Source organism: Lissotriton vulgaris, chromosome 6, assembly GCF_964263255.1.
Source record: "Lissotriton vulgaris chromosome 6, aLisVul1.2, whole genome shotgun sequence".
NCBI classification, from domain to species: domain Eukaryota; kingdom Metazoa; phylum Chordata; class Amphibia; order Caudata; family Salamandridae; genus Lissotriton; species Lissotriton vulgaris.
In genome coordinates, this window is record NC_141694.1 from 311810639 (window position 1) to 311822866 (window position 12228).

Consider the following 12228-nt stretch of genomic DNA (forward strand, 5'->3'; position numbering starts at 1 on the left):
TCGTCATCCAATTCAAGGCCGTCACAGGTCCACAAGTCCCAGAGATGTAGCAGGAGATCAGGCCTATTATTAATTAATTTCTTATAAACAAGAGAGATAGTGCTGTCGGGTACATGGCCATCCAACAGCCTATCTTCAAGTGGGGACGATTCCGGAATCACCTCACCCAAAGGGAAGACCGACATTAAAGCATGGCGAACTTGAACGTAGCGAAAGTACTCTGTGTCACCCAATTCAAACTCCGTCTTTAACATCTCAAATGATTTCACCTGGCCCTTAACCCAGAGGTCACCCACCTTACTGATACCGATAAGGTCCCATCTATCGAACCCCTTGGTTTTCCACAACTTCCCTAGCCTGTCAGAACCAAAGAGCGGGGTCGCTAAAGTCAAGTGATCTTTCCACCCCAGGGAAGGATTAGCGTCCTGCCATGTACGCACCGCCGTCTTCGTAGGCCCTGACAGAGTCTTAACCACCGATTTTGAGTAGAGCGCCCTATATTAATTACCCCCGGGCAACAGCCATCTATCCATAGCAAAAGCAGGATTCAATTCAGGACCATACATACCATGGTTGATGGCACCCAGTTGAGCAGCCCAATAATAGCGTTTGATGTCAGGGAGAGCAATCCCCCCGTCATACCAGGGGAGCGTCAATTTGGCAAGAGCAATACGAGGCCTACCATCCCATATCAACTTCCTCTGAAGGTCTTCGACAGCACAAACGTAGCTAGCGGGGACTATATCAAGAGTGTTCTGGAGAGCATACAAAAAACGAGGCAGAGACATCATTTTAAATAGGGCCGCACGACCAAACGGTGAAAGCGGGAGTTTACGCCAACTCGCAACGTCCTGTTTCAATCTAGCCAGGGGTGGGAGAAGGTTCTGTTCATAACGGGCCATCAGATCCAATGAGATAAAGATACCAAGGTACTTAAACCCCGTCAGAGTCACTTGAATAGGGCAGGTACGTGGGAGAAGAGGGACATCACCAGAAAGAACGTATAAGTAGGAGTTCGGCCAATTGATAATCAAACCAGAGTTCCTACCAAAGGAGGCCAAGACATCGCACAAAACCATCAATGACTTACGGGGTGAGGTCAAATACAATAGGATATCATCTGCATAGAGCGAGATGCGATCTTCAAATTCAGGAGACCATTGAATACCCTTTATCGAGGGTTCCCATCGGATCTACGCAGCGAGAGGTTCTAGGGCTAGGGCAAACAATAACGGAGACAAGGGACAGCCCTGCCGAGTGCCTCTCCCAAGACTAAACTGAGTAGAGACACGACCATTCACGACAATTTGCGCAAGGGGGTCCTCGTAGAGAAGCCGCACCCAGCCAATAAAACCGGGTCCAAACCCGAATTTAGCCAACGCAGCCCATAAGTATGGCCATTCCACGGTATCAAAAGCCATCGTGGCATCTAACGACGCCAAGACGGCCAGCTCACGCAACATCGCAGCTCTCGCGAGAACGCCGTGCAGACGCCTGAGATTCAGGGCAGTACTTCTATGCGGATTGAAACCGGATTGATCCGGATGTATCAACTCACCGATAACGGTGATCAAACGGTTAGCCAGCAATTTTGCAAGGATCTTAGGTTCGGTGTTCAAAAGAGAAATTGGCCTGTACGATGTGCACCTGTCCCTCGGTTTCCCCTCCTTATGGATCACCACAATGTTCGCAAGACGTTGATCGCTGACCCACACTCACGAGACTCCAAAAACATATCTCTTACATAGGGCGCTATCTTGTCAGGCCGCAACTTGTAAAGTTCAATAGGCAGGCCGTTAGGACCCATAGCCTTTCCCGAACGTAAGGAGCGAATCGCGAGAGCCACCTCGTCTGCGGTTATTGGAGCATCCATTTGTTCCCTATCCAAATCAGAAAGACGCGGTAGCGCAATATCACGCAACAATAGATGTGAATCTTCCTCCGGCCTATCCGATACAGAGGCATACACTAACTGAAAGTGATCTGCAAAACACTGAACGATCTCCTCAGGGTCAGTAGCACGACCACCGCTCGGCGTCTCGATCACAGGCACCACACGACTAGCCCTATCCTTCTTATCCAGCCACGCTATCAATTTGCCTGCTTTATCTCCTACGTCATATAGCCGTCCCTGCTGTTCTCTACTCATGGCCTTAGCCGCATCAGTCACTAACACCCTATATTCCAACTGCTTGAGTCGCAAAACATGCATACTAGCACGTGTAACTTCCCGCTCCAGGCCGAGCTCAAGGTCCGCTATCTCCGCTTCAATCTTAACCACCTCCTCGTCTCACCGTTTCTTAACACCTGCGATTAACGACAGGGCCTGGCCCCTAAGAACTGTCTTGAAAGCCTCCCATAGGGACACCGCAGACGAAACCGAACCCTCATTCTCAAGAAAATATTGGTCAAGAGATTTCACCAGATCCGCACGTGTTTCAGGGTTCCGGAGGTACCATAGGTTGATCGGGGCTATCCGACCCTCCGTCCCAGGACTGGACTCCATACAAAGCCATAGTGGAGAATGATCAGAGATCCCCCGAGCAAGATGCTTAACCTCAGTAACAGAAAGCGCCTGTGCAGCCGGGACCAAAACATAATCAATTCTAGAAAGACTACCGTGAGCGCCCGAGTGAAAAGTGTACTGTCGCTGAGCGGGATGCAACAATCTCCAACAATCCACCAAGCCCTGAGTATCAATGAAATCATGAAGCCAGTTCTGTGCCCCCTTAAGATCTCTAGGTGGATTTCGATCAGCCATACCAGAAACCACAGCGTTAAAATCACCACCCAATAGCAATGACCCCTAGGGGAGAGTCAGGACCACCCGTCCCAAGTCCGCAAAAGAAGTTGACTGTAAGCCAGGGGGGACATAAACTGAAACCAGGGAAAGAGTTCGGCCCTCCCACCTACCCGTTAGAGCGACATAGCGCCCCCTGTCATCGAGGACCGTAGCATCGATCTCCAAAGGGAGAGAAGCCTTAATCAGAATACCTACCCCTCTTGAGCCTGAGGAAAACCCGGCAAGGGCGACCAGACGATACCCCTTCCTATTCATGGCATGACAAGTATTACCTATCAAGTGCGTCTCCTGAAGAAGGACCACATCTGGGGAAAGACGTTTCAACAATTGCAGCACTACCCCGCGTTTAATCCTATCCCCCAACCCATTCACATTCCAACTCATCAGTTTCAGCCCCCTACCCCCATCCGAAAGTGAAAGTTCCAACCCCAACAAGAATCCAGCACTTCGATCAGAAGGTCTAACAATACATTGCCTTGCGGAAAAACAAACACACACCCCAACAAAAACCCCCCACTCTCCCCACCAACATCCCGTTACGAACCCCCCCACCCTACACCCCTGCGTAAGACTGGAAAGCCACCCCAACTTGCAGTGTGCCTGTCGCCCCCACATCAAACTAAGCTACAAAAAGTAAGTCAGAGGAGGAAAGAGACCCACCAATAGCCCCGCAACCCCCCCGGATGTCACAACCATTCACATTGCAGGATTAGCGAACCACATTTCGAGGCCAACTTGGGACCCCAGAAACCAGGCAAAAGGTGTCTATTCCTGTTCCATCGGTCTGCCCTCTGCCCCTCCGGATTGTTCCTCTGGAGCAGGATGGTTCGGTAGAGTGTCAAGCCAGTCGGCCACCGCGTCAGGCCGATCAACAAAATAAGTGCGCTCAGCGTGTACTTAAGGCCCATGTCACGCAGTCTCCTCTTTACCCCCAGGAAATCAAGTCTCTGCCTTTGAACAGATTGGGTAAAGTCTGGGTAGAAGTTGATAGTAGTGTTCTCGAACTTCATAGGACCACTCATCCGCGAAGCCTGCAGGATAGCGTCTCTGTCACGAAAATTGAAAATCCTTGCGATCATAGGCCGCGGTGGGGCACCCACCTTTGGCTTACCACCCGGAACTCTATAAGCCCGCTCAACCATGAAAAATGTACTCAGTCCCTTGGGTGCAAGATGGTTAACAACCAAGTTTTCTACGAAGAGGTCAGCTGCAGAATCTTCCGCCTTCTCCGGGACAAAGATGATGCGAACGTTGTACCGCCGAGCCCTCCCTTCAAAATCCTCCAGATGACAAACAAAGAGATCATTCGAGGCCCTCAAGTTGCGGACCTCCGTCTGCAGATCAGCCACATCACTCGTCAAACTGGAGGTCTGAATGTCCAACGACTTGACTTTCTCATTCGTTTTTGTCAAGTGCGTACGGATCAGATTGACATCGATCGCCACAGTATCAAGTTTATGAGCGAGGGTCTCCATTTGTTGCCCAAGGGAGGATTTGATCCCATCTATGGCGGCCATAATGTCTTGTAGGGTCGGTTCAGTTGCCGAAGTCGGAGCATCTCTAGTATCCTCCAGCGATCTGCCCGATCCGCTAGGAGATCCCCTTTTCTGGGCATAACGGTCCATGTTGTTGGTCTGGGTATAGCCACCCCGCCTAGTTGTCTTGAGCTTCTGCTTTTCCCCCTCTGGTTTCCCCGCCATTGCGGAGTACAGACCAACGTGAGGCAGGTAGAGTAAAAAGGAAGATGGCGGCTCCAGGACCTCAGGGCCGTGGTCCAACCTCACTCGGAGGGCACACGCCAGGTATCCTCACAAGATTCTCAAAGCGGTGAGGAGGTACACTCGGATGTGGCGTAGAATAGCCGACCTCGGCACTAAGGGGCCGCTCGCCGTCGAATCTCCCATGGGAAAGACCAAATCGAAAGTGAAAGTCAACCAGACCGGTCGACCCCACCACCTCAGGCCGATGTTGTTCAACTACAGCTCGGGCACTGTGCCAACTCCACAGCCGGGCATCACGGAGGCGTAGGCCATAATCTTCTGAGCACCACAGCTCCGGTTCCCGGGGTCCGATTCCGAATCTGAAAGCAGATCTCGCCCCACCCGTGGTTCATCTTCACGGATATTTCAATGAAGGACAGGATAGATGGCAGGATAGATGTGGGAGGCTACAAAGGTCTCGGGAGCCCTGTGATCACGCGGCCATCTTGGTCACGCGCGAAGCTCCTCCTCTTTAGGAGGTTTTAACGGCATTTGTGGCAGACGTGTTTGTCAAGACTGACCAAATATCAACTCTGAAGGAGTTTTCTCAGTCAAACCAGGAGGCGCGTTCCTGCTGTCACGCAAAACCTGGCACACAGCTTGATTCAACGAAATGTCTGTCAGTTTTGCTCTTCGCAGACTTTTCTTTAATGTAGTCATCAATCTTTCCACTGTAGCATTTGCTTGTGGACAGAGTGGGGTCATTTTTCTGTGTCTCACACCCATGTAATCATGAAATTTGGCAAGTTCTTTCCCATTGAAAGGCGTACCGTTATCTGTTTTTAAAACTTTGGGTGTACCCAAAGCTGAAAAAATGTCAACAAGAATAGGTGATATCATGGTTGCAGTAGTGGATGATACTGATTTTACAACTGGGAACCTTGAACTTTGTATATTCATCAATGAGCACAAACAAATACTGCCCCGAATCTAGGGGTCAATAGAAATCACATGCTAGTTTGCACCACACAGCCTCTGGCAGCTTAGACATCTGCAGTTCTTCAACAGTTCTTTCTCTTGTGGTACATTGACAGAAATGACAAGACCATATGATTTTTTCTACTTTTCTGTCAAGCCTCAGAAACCACACTTTTTCTCGTAGAGAGTTTTTGTCGCTGATATCCCTCTGTGACTTTCATGTGCAAGATTAATGACAAGTCCCTGTAAATTGCTTGAAATCAATATTCTGTTCCCTCTTATTACAATACCAGAAGGGGCTATTGTTAATTCTGATTGAATATGTTTGAATGCAAGCACATCTCTTTTGCATATACCTGGTTTAAATTGTGTTAAAGCATTGACATGCTTCCATATATTTAAGCTATTCTTTTCACTTCTGCTAAAGTATTATCTTTATTATATTCATGAATCAGTTCTTGTTCAGATATTACTTCAGAAACTGCCGACTTAATTATGAAATGTATATGATCTTCTGTATCGTCTCTTTAATTTGTATGTGCATTTGTTGGGTGTCTGGACAGATAGTCAGCGGGATTCTACTCTTTTCCTGGTTTATGAATTATTTTGAAATCATAGTCCATCAACCTCAAAACGTTGTTTTCGGTTTTCCAAAAATAGTCGTGAGTGCTTGGTGATCTGTTACTATCACAAATGATTTTCCAAATAAAAAGTCGTGATAATGCTCACACACCTAGACCACCACCAAACTTTCCATTTCCGGCTAAGAATATTTGTTTTTTATAATCGTTAAGCTTCGGCTGGCATTTGAAGCCACAAACCTTGGAGTGTCTTTTCCAAATGTATGCTGAAGTAAGATAGCACCTAATCCAACCGGACTTGGATCCACCACTATCTGTGTGCATACATTTGGGTTGAAGTATTTTAGATTTGCGGCTCTTGCAATGTCATTCCTTATCTTTTCGAATGCACTTTTACATTCCCTACTCCAGAAAAAGGTCCTCTCCTTCTACATAAGCTCTCTAAGGGGTGAACTGACAGTAGAATAATCTTTGATATAACGGGAACAATAGCTAGTCATACCCAAGAAAGAGCGTAATTCTATTATATCTTTTGGATAAGACATTTTTATTAGTGACAATAGCTTTTTTTGATTCTGGTCTCATTCCTTTGCTTGAGAATATATGCCCATAAAATGTTATTTTCTGTTTAGCAATTTCACACTTTTCAGGGATTAATGTTAACCCAGCTTTCATGAGTTCTTGACAAACTGCTCTTAACGCTTGGTCATGTTCATCTTCTGTTTTACAAAAAACAAGAATGTCATCACTATAATTCATTGAATTCTTGACTGGTCTAATGACATTTTAAATGATCTCCTGAAAAATCTCTGCAGCAGAGCATATTTCAAAATTAAGCCTTTTGTAGCGGAATAGCCCCATATGCTCATCACCAACATGTAATGATGCGGAGCCTCGTTGTTATTTATAAATTATTTATTTAGACAGACCAAGGGCAGTCTGCTTGCTTTCCAACCTATAATTTGAGTAATCTCAGTAACTGTCAAATTAGACAGTATAAACTTTTATACATCCTAAGTAGCCATGGCTACATTTCTGCAGTTCTATATGTAACATCAATTCAGATGATTGCTGCACAACCTTCTGCAGTGCACTTTGACCAGCCTCTATCTTTGTGGCATAAGGGATGCTTAAATACCTGACACCAGAAAGGTGCTATTTGCAAAAAAACCTTAACTTCCCCATGCCTAATGATTAGAAAAGTGCAGTATGTTATGGTGCTCAGGTAAGGCGCTGTAATGCCCTCAGACCAGGTTTGGTTATCAAAAATAACCGGACCAGCCTGCACCTCACCTCTTCTGTTCTTTTCCCACCACTCCCCGAACTGAACACTGCTACAGGTCTGTTAGCTTCCTTATGTGTCCATTGCACATATTTTTGTTTTCTAATTTACCATATGAAAATTGCTGTCAGCCACCTTCAAATGGCCTTAGTATTTATGCTTTATGAAAGCAAGTAGTGAGCTATTTGCCAATGCAGGTTTCATTACATAGGGACAAATAAATAAATAACAAGTGGCAGCGGTGATGTGAGATCTCCACACATGTGTACTCCACAGCAAAATACAATTCAAAGACGGCCACCATGACATGCGTATGTTATGACATCACGACGCATGTGAAAGTCACATCAACTATTTATTTATTTATTTGCCTCTGCAAAATCAATCAGACACTGGCAAAGCCAATAGCTTGACCCTAGCTTTTAAAAGGCGAGACAAATTGGTGTTGCCAGTGCTAGTTCTCAGTTGTTACCATGCATGTCAATGGTGATTTAAAATGTAGGTTTTCAACTGCTAATAAGCCAGTAGTTTTCGCAAAACCAGTCACCGTCTAAATTTGAGCTGCTAATCTTTTTAGGTCGGTCTTTAGACTATATGTTTTGATTTTACTAAAATTACATATATATAAAAAATACTTATTCATGGGGGCTTTCAGTCACCTTCATCATCCATTGTTCCTTTGATGTTTCGTTATTCACATTTTTCTTTCGCCCAATACAGGACAAACATGGGGCTGTGAGGCAGCTAATTTTGGCCATTTGCTAACATCACTGTGCGTGTTTGGATTCAGCTGTTTCACAAAGAACACATGCATACGTAGAATTTCCTTCGCCTTTCAGGGACTCTGTCATGGCAAAGGAAGACCGTGGATGTCAGACCAAGAGCCAGGACATTGTAGTGTAGTGTGACTTAAAGGGAAATTAACTAAATATGGATGTGGTGCAGGGACATTAGTGAAGTTGTTGAGTTTCTGTAAGCATAGGAGGTCCTTGGAGGGGAATCTGGTGGCGATAGTCTAGGTTAGTTGTAGGAATCAAGGCCATGAATAGATGCAAGAAATGTTTCTAGACCACTATGCTCCACTTTGAATCTAGTTTTAGATAAGAAGTAAAGAGGTGGACAGTGGTAGTGCCAATATGACATGTCCTGCAGTCATTTAGTCACCTATTATAAGGCTATGTGATCTGAGGGCCAGATTTGCTTTTCTTTTACACAACGCAATGCAGCAAGGCCACTTGCTACACTGCATTGTGTGACAGTAGGAGGACAGAAATGCGCGATATCTACTAATATTTGGTGAACTTCTGCTGTCACAGAGCGCTGGTGCACATGTGTGCAGCAGCTTAAGGGAAGGGGCACCGTAGCCAATAGGAACTAATCTATCTCCTCTACTATGACCACTTCCTATGAAGTGTGACAAACGTCTAGCCCAGCATGCAGAAGTCTTTAAAAAGTGAAAATGGAGAAAATCTCTCCTTGGAGAGTGTATTTGTGTAACCCAACCCAGAGGCTCAGCTAACATTTGACTACACTCCACTTCCAGCCCCTCTTCCAGTCTAATTTGGGGGCTCCCATCTGCCTAGAGATAAAGGGAGTGGGGATGCCTGGGTCCTGTGTTATCTGTGTTCTGCAGAGGCCCCTGCCTTTGAAGTCCAGCTTATCTACCCAGCCTCCTGCCTCTCCCTGAAAGGGCATGCCCAGAAAGAAGCACAATCACCCAGGTAGTAATGGGGCTCTCCTGTGCCAGGTGATGCAGGGTAAATGAGTAAGTTGCCCTGCTGGAGGTTACTAAATCTTCTATTTTATATTAAGTTATTGCCTACAATTAAACATTAAATAATCCCTACCATTGTTCGTATGAAAATGCAGCAGCGGACCCACTTTTTAAGAAAACGGTTAGTCTAGCACCACGCCCATAAGAATGCTATACTTACAATCCTTTACTTGTTATACTTTTACCTAAGAGGTATTGGTCCGCTGACGGATCTTTCTTCGTTGTGATAAGGGGTAGAATCTAGAATAATCCACTGCTGGTCTACCCAATGAGGACCATAAATTGGTAGCCAACTCCCAAGTACAATTTCAAATAAAGAACATTAAATCTAACAAAAATTACTCACAACAGTTCTTTGAAATAAATGAATTATTGTATTAGAGATTGTTAGACTTGACATCTTTTGGCATGTTTCCCCTGTCTTTTTGCTTTCTGACCTACGGGTTTTGACTGTGTTTCTGCACACTTACTCACTGCTGTTCAGTGTTAATATGTAAGTGCTCCTGTTGCAAATTGTTTTATGTATTAGTGTTTCCATGATTGGCATATTGGATTTATTGCTAAGTCCCTAGTAGAGTGCACTGAGAGTGCCAGGGCCTGCAAATCCAATGCTACTAGTGGGCTTGTAGCACAGGTTGTGTCACCCACAGTAGTAGCCAGTAAAAAGGTAACTCAGACCTGCCACGGCAGAGTCTGTGCACAGTTTGGAACTGCCATGTCGATCTGGCAAGTGCACCCACTTGCCAGGTCCTAAACCTTCCCTTTTCTACATGTTAGTCACCCCTAAGGTAGGCCCAAGGTACCCCTGTGGGCAGGGTGCAGTATATGTGAAAGGTCGGACACGCACTAATGTGTGGGACATGTCCTGATAGTGAATTACTGCCAATTTCGTTTTTCACTATTGCAAGGCTGCCTGTTCGTAGGACAGAGTGGGGAGTTTGTTTATACCATCTTATAAACATAACTGGCCCCGGGTCCTAGGTAGAGAAATAGAGTTTAGTATACCTGGACTCAGAATCTAAAGATGCATCTTTTAGTGAAGGTGATTTTTACATTCTGTGTATGAAAATACCACTTTAGAAAGTAGGTATTTTGTTGCTCAGCCATCCAGCAGGCCTCTGCTGAGTTTGTCGATTGACTGTCTGGGTTTTGGATGACAGGGGCTGGAGAGGGTCTGTGGCTCCAGAAATCTGATGAGTCAGGGCAGGGCTGAATAGACCTGGGCTGCATTTAGAGTAGGGGGAGGAGGTTTCCTTTCACCTGAATGGGCCCGGTCTGCCAATGACAAAGCGGTCTCCATCCCCTGCCAGGAAGGTACACCAGAGAGGACAGAACTTTGTTCTGGCTGGGCACAGACACTCTCTGCCCGATAGGACAAAGGATTTGGGGCTATAAAAAGTGGGGCTCAAACCCCTGAACTTTAGAACTCTTTTGGACCAAGATGACTGTCAAGAAGAAGAGCTGGAGAAACTGTGAGGAGGAACTATCACTTTGCTGTGTGCTTTGTTTTATTGGCCTGCACTGGCTGCTTCAGTCTTGGGCAATGAAAGGACTGGACTTGAACTTTCTGCAACTTCTATTCTTTGAGTATCTCCAAGGGCTTGAGGTAGAGCTTGCCCCCTGTTCAGAAGTCTCAGGAACAGCAACGACTTCAAGTTCTACTGCCCTCAGCACTGGGGACTGTGTATTTTGTGCTGCAACAGAAGAAAAAGCAACCCAACGCCATTTACAACGCTTCTGCCGACTCCGTTCCTGAAGGCACCGCAGAGAGACGACCGCACTTCATCAACGCCGCCGCCCCTGCTTGCACCTTGACCTGCCAGCTCCACGACGAGCATAGCATCACTTCGCACCGCGACCCTGGTGTACCCACGATTCCATCTGATGCCGCCACCGATCCGCTGCTCGCACTGCGACCTGAGGGCATCGCACACAGCACCGCTGCACTTCACACCGCAGCACCCGATGCCTGCCGACTCCAGCGTTCCTGACTTCAACCGCGAGGAGTTTGATCTGCAACGCATGTGACTTTGAGGCCCGACGACTCCTGCACTGACCTCCGGAACTGACACCTGCAAGCGTCGTGCTTTCGGAAGCTCACCAAGAGGTCACCGACGCCCTGCATTTCTAAAGGTATTGTTTTGCGCGTCTACCTGACACCGTAGCTGGCCTGCGATGCCGCGGTCAGCCAGAACTGTTTGGATTTGTTTGTTCACAACGCCGTAATAGTCCCGGATGGAGCTATCGACTTCAAGGAACTGTTTCCTAAGGTTATTTTGTTAACTGAAGATTTTTAAATATTGAATTGTGGTTTTTTATCGTTTTGGTCTTGTCTTGAGTATATAAAAATATTGGATATTTTTCTAAACTGGTGTGGTGTCCTTTTGTAGTGTGGAGGGTAAGCGAGCCATCCTCCTAGTAGACTTCTGTAAAGCTTTTGATATGACCTCATGGGAATACCTAGGAGCTGTCCTGGTATGAGTAGGCCTGGGACCAATATTTTGGAAAATTATCCAACTTCTTTATCACAACCCCAGGACCCAAGTCTGAGTGAACAGCATACTATCCACTCCTTTCCCCATCCTGCGGGGGACCCATCAGGTGTGCCTACTTTCCTCACTTGCGATGGCAGTCAGAGTTTTGATGCATCTTATGTGTTGCAACGGGCGAGTGAATGGATGGAGATGGGGAATGGGGTTCAAGACCGGGCGGCACTCTATGCAGATGAAGTTGTGCTATTCCTCAGAGACCCTCCGACCTCCGGCCCTCGATACCTGCAATTTATTGGTCTCTAAGGAGAGGCCTTCGATCTACATATTAATCCAACCAGATCCTTCCTGATGGAGGTGAGGAAGGATGCAGGAGGCAGTTACTGGTGCCCAAATATTCCTCTGTGAATTAACACATTTAAATACCTGGGGAGTGATATATCCCACCTTCCAAACTTGGCTTGAAGACTTAACTTCCTGGGCCTAGCCTTTTCCCTTGAACAAGATCTACATCATTGGCAGAATCTCCCACACAATCCGATGTGGATCAATGCTCTCTTTGAGATGATGTGTCTCCTACGTTACCCACAAAGACTAGCGAATTTCCCATACACCATAACC